Genomic DNA, 10,040 nt, shown 5'->3' on the forward strand with positions numbered 1-10,040 from the left:
TATTCTTCGATCGTTCCCCGTAAATTCATAAATTCTTCGAGATATCTATGAATGAGGTTCAGATTAAACGAGCTGCTTGATACTCATTTACATTCAAATGTATAATAACGTATCGATCATATTGTGCATGAACAATGTGAACACATTGTACAATATAACCACCAATTGATAAGACTTTTATCTTTTCGTCAATCGATTTGAGTGACGAGCAAGATAAATAAGTATCTCGTAAAAACTAGTTTTCACAAGAGGATACTATAGTCCGTCTATTTATAAATTTTTTTTTGTCATTGCTTTTATTATTAAATATATTTTACTCATTTCGTTTGATGAATTAATTCTGTCCAATTATGTTTTTAATTATTTTCATAGAGAATAAGTAATAACAAAATCACTATTTTGTTGACTGAAACATTTCTAACGATGAAACTAAAGCGAAAACACCATCAACCGTGGCTCATAGATATAGTAATAGACAATGCTACAAACGAATCCTCAGTTTTCCCCAAGTAGAAAATAAAAGACGCCACAGCGGTATAAACGCAACCCTATTGCTATACGGATATCTGTGAGTTCATCGAAGTGGATACGACTTCCAAGTACGTTTAATCCATTTTGCGGCAATGCCTCCGATCACGGGGCTGTCAAATTTCTCTGGCTAATCAATAAAAGTACTTAAAAGCGGAACGACAGTGCCGAATCCACTACCTAGACCAAATGCAAAGTTAACTCGTATAAACTCGCGACACTTACCTACTTCGATATACCCAGTACATTTGATCAATCTCATTAAACTCCGGAACTTCAGACATTCGTTTTTAGAATTGAAGTTTCCGTTCTATGCGTACGTTTAAATATTTAAATCTGCGTTTTATATTCAAGCTTTTATTCCAATTTATGTATCGACGTACTTCTTTTTTTTAAAAAAAAAAAAAACATCGTGTACTGTATGTAGCAAAAGAACTGAATGTTGCTGAAAATTCGACAGAGATAAATAAATAATGAATTTACAAAAACGTGGCAATTGAAATAAATAGAACTTGCAGTTTAGCACTTTGAAAGCCATATTGTTTAAAAATTGATATCAGGATTAGTTATTTAGATATCAAAATTTATTTTCATATTAATATATTCTCAGTGCACCGGTTTAGATCTGCAAAATATAAGAAGGTTGATAGAGTACTCAACAAGGTGCGAATATTTAGGTAAATTCCCGGTTTCAAAAAATTGTTTCATAAAAGTTAAAGTAAAAACGAAATTTTGTTTATCAGTTAGAGGATTTTTAACGTTAAATGTGATACAAAAACGCTTACTTTAACAAATATTAATGTCATTTTGTATGCCATTGGCAGGCTAGTACGCATACATTTTTCAATTGTGATTTCATTAAACAAGTTACTTTGATTTTAAGGTGCTGTGCGGAGGTTGCTGTATTGGCAATCGAAGTGTAAATTGAAATTAGTTACAGCAAAGGCATAAGGAAACGCGCAGCCATAAATAGCAGATGTAATCATTTCCCAAAACTAAATCCCGATGGCCAAGAAGCGGCGATTCGACGAACCGTCGATAATTCAGGCCTATCTGCTAGCGTCTCTAATTTCCTTGATATTCACATCGAAGGGTCCTTACGGTCGAGAAGCCTAAGGATGCCAGAAATACCTATCTGAAGGCAGGAGCGCCTTCCATGACAGGTCCGCAGGATGGAGTTGTATTAATTTCATATCCCTTCCGCTGTCCAACGCGAAGCCTACGTTCAATCGTCTATTTATTGCCGACACATCCAATCTCGTACCATTTCCAGAAGATATCGCCTAGATGCGGAGGAGTGGCAATTGACTATTAATTTCGATTAGTCTCTCCTAAGGAACCTTGATTGGAAGCGGTCGCGCGACCTACGAACAAATTATAATGTGTACGTTAATTTGGTAGCCGAGGCAAGTGATGTCATTAAGGAATGTTTTTTAACACTAATTTCGAGGGAATAATTACAATATTTATAATTTTTAACAAAATTCATTGTTCTAATTTTGACTATTGTTATATCATGGCTGCTATACAAACGACAAATTTGTGTTAAAGAACGAAATGATTTATCGTTGCTTGAATAATTAAACTATTTAGTTGCATACTTAGGGGCTGGTGACTCAAAAGATTCAGTGAATAACAGATTATTTATCGTTACACCCAATTATACGGACAATAACGATGAAACATTCACTGTTATATAATTAATTATAAATTAATATAAAAATATAATTAAATAAATATATAATAAAATATATAAATAAAATATAAAATATATATATATATATTAAAATAAATATAATAATAGAATATAAAAATATAATTAAATAAATATATAATTAATTATAAAAATTTATTGGTACAAAGTAAGATCGATTTTGTACAACATTACCCAAAAAATTAAATTCGAAAATGTATTGTAACTATAATGTTAGTAACAATGTATACCTCTTTTTATTTTATACTCTGCACATAAAACGATAATTCATCTTTTAACCGTACAATTTAGTTTGCTAAAGCACAAAGCATAAAATGTGGAATAAACTGGACAATTTTGCATTTTTGTAATTAATATTGAATATAGGAAAGTGCACTCCGCGTGCTTGTTATTCGGAGCTAAATTTCGTCGTACCCGGCCGAAAAGCGCGATATAAATGTAAATGTTTATGGGAAGGCACTAAATGTAAAGTGTTGTAATGGTAGGTTTACGAGCCCGGCAGTTTACACGTGGCTCACAAAGTCGGCCGATTCATCGAGTAATTTGTGTCCCCAATGGTTTACATTTTGAGCGAACTCTAAGTGCCGCGCTAATCGTTCGTGTCTCTAATAAAATTATTACGTCCTCCGCCCTCTGCGAAAATAAACGTCGTCGCCTCGTCGGACAATTAAATGGTGCTAATTGAGACCGAATCGTGCAATGAAATTCTGTTTTTCATACTGGCGAAAAGAATAAATGTAAAAATAGGATAAAAAATATAAAAAAACACGTTTTACATTTTAGAGCTTATAATTTTATATTGAAAGTGAGATTATAAATCCAGAGTCCTTCGAAATGATGGATAAATTGAGTGAATTTGCTCTTAATCATTATTTCTTTTCAAAGACTCTGATTACATGATTCCTCATTCGTTTATTAATTATGTAATAGTGCCGATACAAAATGTTTCATACACTGATTTCAGCTATTTTATTACAAAATAATTGCAAAAAAAATATGAAATTTAAGTGTAAAAAATCTCAGAGCGCCACTTCATAGTCTAACAGAACATAAAGACGGCACCATTTCAGAATTAACACTTTGACGGCAGCGTCACCCATATGTGGATAGCGGAATTATTTGCTCAGAATAGAAAATTAATTTTTACGCTAGTTTATTACATCTTTCTAATTTTATTAAAAGATCGATGTCGTTCGAATTAACTTTCCAATTTCAAAATTTGATTAAATACATATATTACTTTAATTTTATGAAATTTTTGAATTTGTTAACGTGGCAGTAAAAGTATTAATATTTAACTTACTCACAATTAACATTCTCACGGCTGGAGTCACGTACACACGACTTCGCAAAAAGTTGGATTATAAAAATGGATTTAGTGCAGTTTTTTAAAAACTGTATCGTATTTACATTATTAACAAAATTTTCTTCTATTTATATTATTAATAAAATACATCATAATTGCACTATTAACACTTTGAATGCCGCAGCATCCATATATTGGCGACAAAATTATATATATAAAATTCAATTCTGAAAAACTAATTTTTACACTAGTCCATTATAATTTCTTAATTTAATTAAGATTCGCAAGAGGTAAGAATGATGGGAAAGTAATTGGTGTCATATAACTTTGCAAATACTTTAATTCTATTCAATTTTCTTTTGGCGTGGCCGTCAAAGAGTTAACATAAAAAACGTATAACAGAAACTGCGTTAATCTTACACAATATGTTTTAATGTTCTTTATATCTTTTTAGACGAAGACGCAACTCACGAGTTCTCGCGAAGCGCAGATGTGCATTGCAGCTCTCATTGTCGGTATCCCCCAATTACACAGAGCCGGGTACAAGTGTCCCCTTCAAAAGCCGGCTAGAGTTCGACGAATAAAATCCGCAGGCCAAGTTGGACGCGACCTATTAACGAAATCGAGTCGATTCCTTGAACATAGCCGTGAATGCACTCCGCGCTGTACCGCGTAAAGGAATTTGCGGTCCAAGTTGCTTTGCTATCCGAGATGGAGAAATCTTCCACCCTATAGCACCCAATCCAGCCCCTTTCCTTCGACCCCGCCCCCTCCCTTCTTGCACCCCGCAGTTTACTTCAGCCCTGATCATCCGTGGCTGCAGTCACCCCAAGGCTAGTTTCTCCGTAGAACCCTTAAGCTTAACTATCCGCAATAGTTGGAATCTGTACGTACCTATTCCACGACGGAGCTACGAACTCGCCCCCGTCTCCACGAGGCAGCACCCTTCATTCAGACTTGAACACACTGATTCGGATTTCTATGTATTCGGAGGTCCGAACGCCGGAAATAATCGATGGGCAGCTGAGAAACAAAACGAAACGAAAAACCATTCCAGCGGAAATACATGTAAGACGTTTTTTTCCAAGATAGACTTATAGATCTTTTGCTCATTTCCGAACAATGTGAATTTCATTTTTAATGTACAGTTGAATTCTTGACAGGCATTTTACATTAAATTGCAGTATAGACGCTTGATTTCCTTTGTACAGAAAATGATAACAGATTTCTCTGAGTTTCGTATGGTTTGCATGTAAAAAGCAGTTGTTGAATTGGAGGTATTCATGGTCAAAGACATTTTTCCTCAGAATCTATGCCAATCGTTGAGAGACAGAGGATATATTGATGAACGTTGCTTTTTTTGTTCTTTTAAGGATTGGAATAAGAATGGAGATATATCTAAGAGAGAGAAGAGCATCGTAACAGTCGTTTTACATCGCGATTTTGTCACGTGAGTTCAAATACATACCGGTTTCGGTAGTAGCATTCGAGTCACCCCTTCAGGACAACTGGCTAGCCGGAACCTGTTACGCGAATCTTTAAACGCAATTCCTGAGAACAAGTGGTCGGAAAACGTTTCGCTATGAAGCATAGTACATAAAAATTGTGTATACAGTGCTTATAAGAAAATAACCGGTCATTTCCAACAGATGTTACGCCAAAGTTAAAAATGAAAAATGTTGAATATAAAAGAAATACTTGAATCTGAGATTACTAGACTCAGATTTTATGCAGTTATGAGAAAAATGAACAGGTCAAATACAAAATTTTAAAGATCTTAAAGCTATCGTTGAATTAATTGTAAACTTATCACAAGACAACTTAATAAAAGACGAAACACATTTTCATCTAACTTATGATCCTCACAAATAATTTTAGCAATTTTAATTATAACAGATTAAATATATATATATATAATAACTAAGATTAATTAACAGATTAAATAATTAAAAGCAGATTAATCAAAATATTATTATTAGATTATTATTAGATTATTATATTATTAGATTATTATATTTATTAGATTATTATTAGATTAATCAAAATATAATTATTCCAATGAAAGAGGAAACGTGATCTTTTTAAAATTTATACCACTGCTTTAAACTACTCGTAACGGGGAACTTCGAAGCGCTACGTCTTCGAGAATACCAAACTGGTTGCGCACAAAAGGGTACGCGAAGGGCTAGTGTAAGTCAGAGTGATATTGATTCAACGTAAGATTGCCGCCGGCATATTTTGCGAATCGAGATTGAGTTGCAGAGACGTATTGAAGGGAAATGAATCGAGTGGGAATAGAGAGAAGAAATGAATAGAAAGCGTGGCCTTTGATGACCGCGACGGTTGAAGTTTCCTAGAAGATCGGCCACCTGAATCACAAAGTCGATGGAAACGTAGGTCCTCGAGGAATTATGGATGCCGACAGCTACATTGATCCGGCAATTTCACGGTGACCGCCAATTTCCCCGTGATCTTCGTCCACATTACTGTTGGTCTAATATTAATTAACCTTAAACTGCGAAGACCCGCGAGATTCGAGACTTGCGTGGGGTCGCAAGTCCTTCGGGAGGCACGCTGCAAGTGTGCTTAAACAGTCAACAATTTGAACGTTTACGTACATTTCAAGTACAGTTCCTCGATTACCCAAACCTCCTGAATTCCGATTGGAGAAGACACAGTAATGCTTATTTTACAAATCAGTAGAGATTTAATTTAGCACTTTAATCAAGTATCTTCCCTATTATCGAAACACTCATGTTTCTCTGACTAATTTAGTTAACGTATAGTGGGAGACAAAATTGAGTGGACACTCTTCAAAACGCAACAACTTTTTTAACCCTTTGGAGTCTATCGGGACATATGTGTACCAACTATGTATTTTGTACGCCTATTGGGAGAAATGAATCCCGTTTTTCCATAATACACGAATATACCAATCTCAGAATGCGTACCACGCACATATTTGTTTATATACACTTACTGACAAAAGTTCAGAAACAACGTAATCGTTTGATACATTTCGGTATATTCCCTATCTTCTAAGATATTAGGTCTACCGGAAAGTTCTGTCCGATAGTGTCACTTCAAGTTTCAATCCATATGCACATGTTGATTTGAAACATATACGACTATCTCACTTTGTCATTGCATTTACTCACATGTACTCTCCTAAATAAACTGAAACAAAAAGATGTCTCATGTCATTATTAAGTGAGACGCGATCGCAAAAACATGGCTACCGATGATAATGTCAGACCACACGCTGCTTTGGCGACTCGTCAGAAAATCGCAGAGCTAGGCTGGGAAATCCTGTCGCATCCACCATACTCCCCAGGCCTAGCCCCCTCCGATTATCACTTGTTTCTCCCTTTGCAAAACTTTTTACAGGAACAAAAATTCAAAACTGAAGCTGATGTCAACCAAGCACTAATTGAGTTCTTTGCCTCTAAAAATAAATCATTTTTTAAAAATGGCATTTACAAGTTGCCATCACGCTGGCAAGAAGTCATAATTAACGATGGAAAGTATATTCTACAATAAATATTATTAAATGTATGAAAATTGTGTTAACGGACAGAACTTTCCGGTAGACCTAATACATAGGTTGGGACTAAAAATAGCATAATGAGATAGCATCCCATACATCAATGATCAATGAGTTTGTTCTCAAATATACTTGTACAAGAGCCGTAATTAAATTGAATCGAAGAAATAAGACAAAAGCTGCGCGACATAAGTTAAGAAACATACATCGCTTAAGTTATATAATCACTTTTAAAGAAAAACAGCGATGTGTCAATGTCTGTAGTTTTCATAACAGTCTAATAAGATGTTGGTTGACCTTTGGATGTTGAGGACTGCATTGCATCTGCGTGGCATAGATTCAATTAATCTTGCACAAAACTCAGTCGGTATTTCTGACCATATTTTCGTGATTGTTTCCATTAATTCTGCTTTTTGTTAAAAGAGTGACTTATCACGAAAATTATAAAACGATTCAATGAATATGGAACTGTTAAAACGGCACCACGAATTGGCAGACCGCGAAAAACAGATGAAAAACTAGATCGTCGAATTGCAAGACTTTCTAAGTCGAATCCATTTTACACTGCTTCTGAAATTAAAAATCAACTGTATCTGGAAAGCATTAGTAACAAAACAATTAACCGTCGTTTAGATGATCGTCGTCATATCAAGTAATAACAAAATTTAAAAAAAAAAAAAGCATTTTAGTCATTGTCTAGTAGACCAGTCCCCTTATCATCTAAAAAAAGTTCAGTTTTTAAAAAGTTATTGCGTTTTAAGAAGTGCCACTGAATTTTGTTCCCCACTATACCTCGAAAAATCGGTTATATAAACTGCAAATAATGTTTTTTGGTACCAGCAAGAGTAATGTAATTATAAACGGGGAAACTTAGGAAATCTTTTAAACCGACGATCACGAGAATGGGGCTGCTGTTTGTTATTTAATTATGTAAAGCATCGTAATGCTTTAAATCAACAATAAAATAGTAATCACGCAAAAATTCCTAACTTAATGCGTATTCTCTTTAGTCGAATAATTATATTAGGTTTTCACATAAATAGGATTTCCACCGGCTAATATTGTTGCGATTGTGGTCGTTATATTATTAAACATGTATATTTTAATTACGTTTGTACCTGCAATAAACTGTAATGAAACTATCTACTTTATGCATATTTTATGAAGTCCATTTACTGCCACGGTATTAATTGTTTTGTCAGTTCCCGCCGTCGGTGGAAAATAAATTATTGAATGCTACAATGAATTATTGTTCCTAATGTGCAGCGTATTAAATCGCTATTTTCGTGTACAAAATTATACAGAAATTGTCTGTGTCACGGTTTCAATTTTTCAATAAGGTGGAATATTTTGCTATTACCAAAGTTAAGAAATCCTAAGCTGTGGCTCGAAATTCTCAAACCTTTAACTATGATTTTAAATACTACACTATAGATAAATGTATTCAGATTTATGTGTATATATATAGAGAGAGAAATCTATAGAGATTTTTTATGAGTTTCGAAAAATTTTATCTGATCCGTCATGATTTGTAAATTTGGTAAAGTTCTTTAAGAATTTTGAATCTAATATGTGTGGTAGATCTCAGACTGGTACACCACAGGGAGGAGCTTCACCCCGTAGGAGAAATTCATACGTCCTATTAGCAGCCTAAATAATTTAATTTCATAAATATATTTCACAGTCGCATAAAATCTGGAGATTCTTAGGGCGCCGGACGACTTGAAAAGATTTTACGTCTGCTGAAAACGGCTCAGTGAAACGGAGCGTGGCACGTTATACGTCCTTTATCCGGTCTTCGCGCTGATTGGGGGATCTGTAATGTCATTAGGCCGCGGTTTTCGACTGGCCCTTGTACCGTTTCACCATCGGAGGTCGGCGCAACCGGCGAAGATTAGTAAGATTAACCAAGATCCTGCTCTTCCGTGGCTTTCCGCGCTCACAGAAAGGCGTAAGTCCCACAAAGGAGAGCGATTCATGGCCACCTCTCCGATACTCTAGATTTCCCTATCGTTCAGGGCAAACCGGTCTATCTCACGGGACAACTTTACACTCCTGCTCCGTATTCACCCTCTCCCTACCACTTTCTCCACTCCCCTATTAAGTTTAATTACGTTTTGTCGGCATATTTCTTGCAGACGTCTCGTCTACATCTTCCAGACGAATGATCAGATATATTTCTGTTAAGGGGATTCTTTGGCGTAGAAAAAAATAAATTCTCTTTTTATTTAATTTCCTGAAAGCATATGCTTTCAAAGATATTTCTACCAAAAGATATTGTTGGATTCAAGAAACTGATGAAATTATACATAGCTGTTTGAACGGTTCTACCATACTGCGTACAACATAAAAAGGAATCAAAACATATCTTGACCCATACAGACCGACAAAAGAAGAGGAAATTCAGGGTCTTTTTTTTAACAAAAGGAAGGTCCATGAGCTGACAGTTTATCTATGTATATGATTTTTATCTAAATCAGAGCTGTTCAATATCTTGCCCGTACCGGCAGCGATTTTCAGTCCAAAGCAAACACCGATCGGCGAGTCTAAGAGCAACGATGCCCTATCCTTAGTTCCTGGTGAAACTCCCCACCAGTAACGACACATTATATGTATGTATACATATGAGCCGTTTATTTTGAAAGTGGCATAAGTCACTTTGTTTTGAAGTCGATATATTTAAGGGTTTGCGTTTTAACACGTTTAAAAATATGGATGCTAACTTTCGAGAAGATTTACTTGTATTTGTTACCTCAGGATACTGATATTTTTCTCAGTATAAATAATTTCGTATAAACATTAAAAAATCACCACTTTTCATTACGGTAAAGTGACTTAAGCCACTTTCAAAATGAATAGTTTAGAAAAATGACTGACATATATTAATTTTGTCCGACGTATTTTACTGAAGTGATGTTTTGAAAGGACAGTTATTTACTAAAATTGTT

The sequence above is a fragment of the Megalopta genalis genome, chromosome 2 (genome assembly GCF_051020955.1).
Source record: "Megalopta genalis isolate 19385.01 chromosome 2, iyMegGena1_principal, whole genome shotgun sequence".
Lineage (NCBI taxonomy): Eukaryota > Metazoa > Arthropoda > Insecta > Hymenoptera > Halictidae > Megalopta > Megalopta genalis.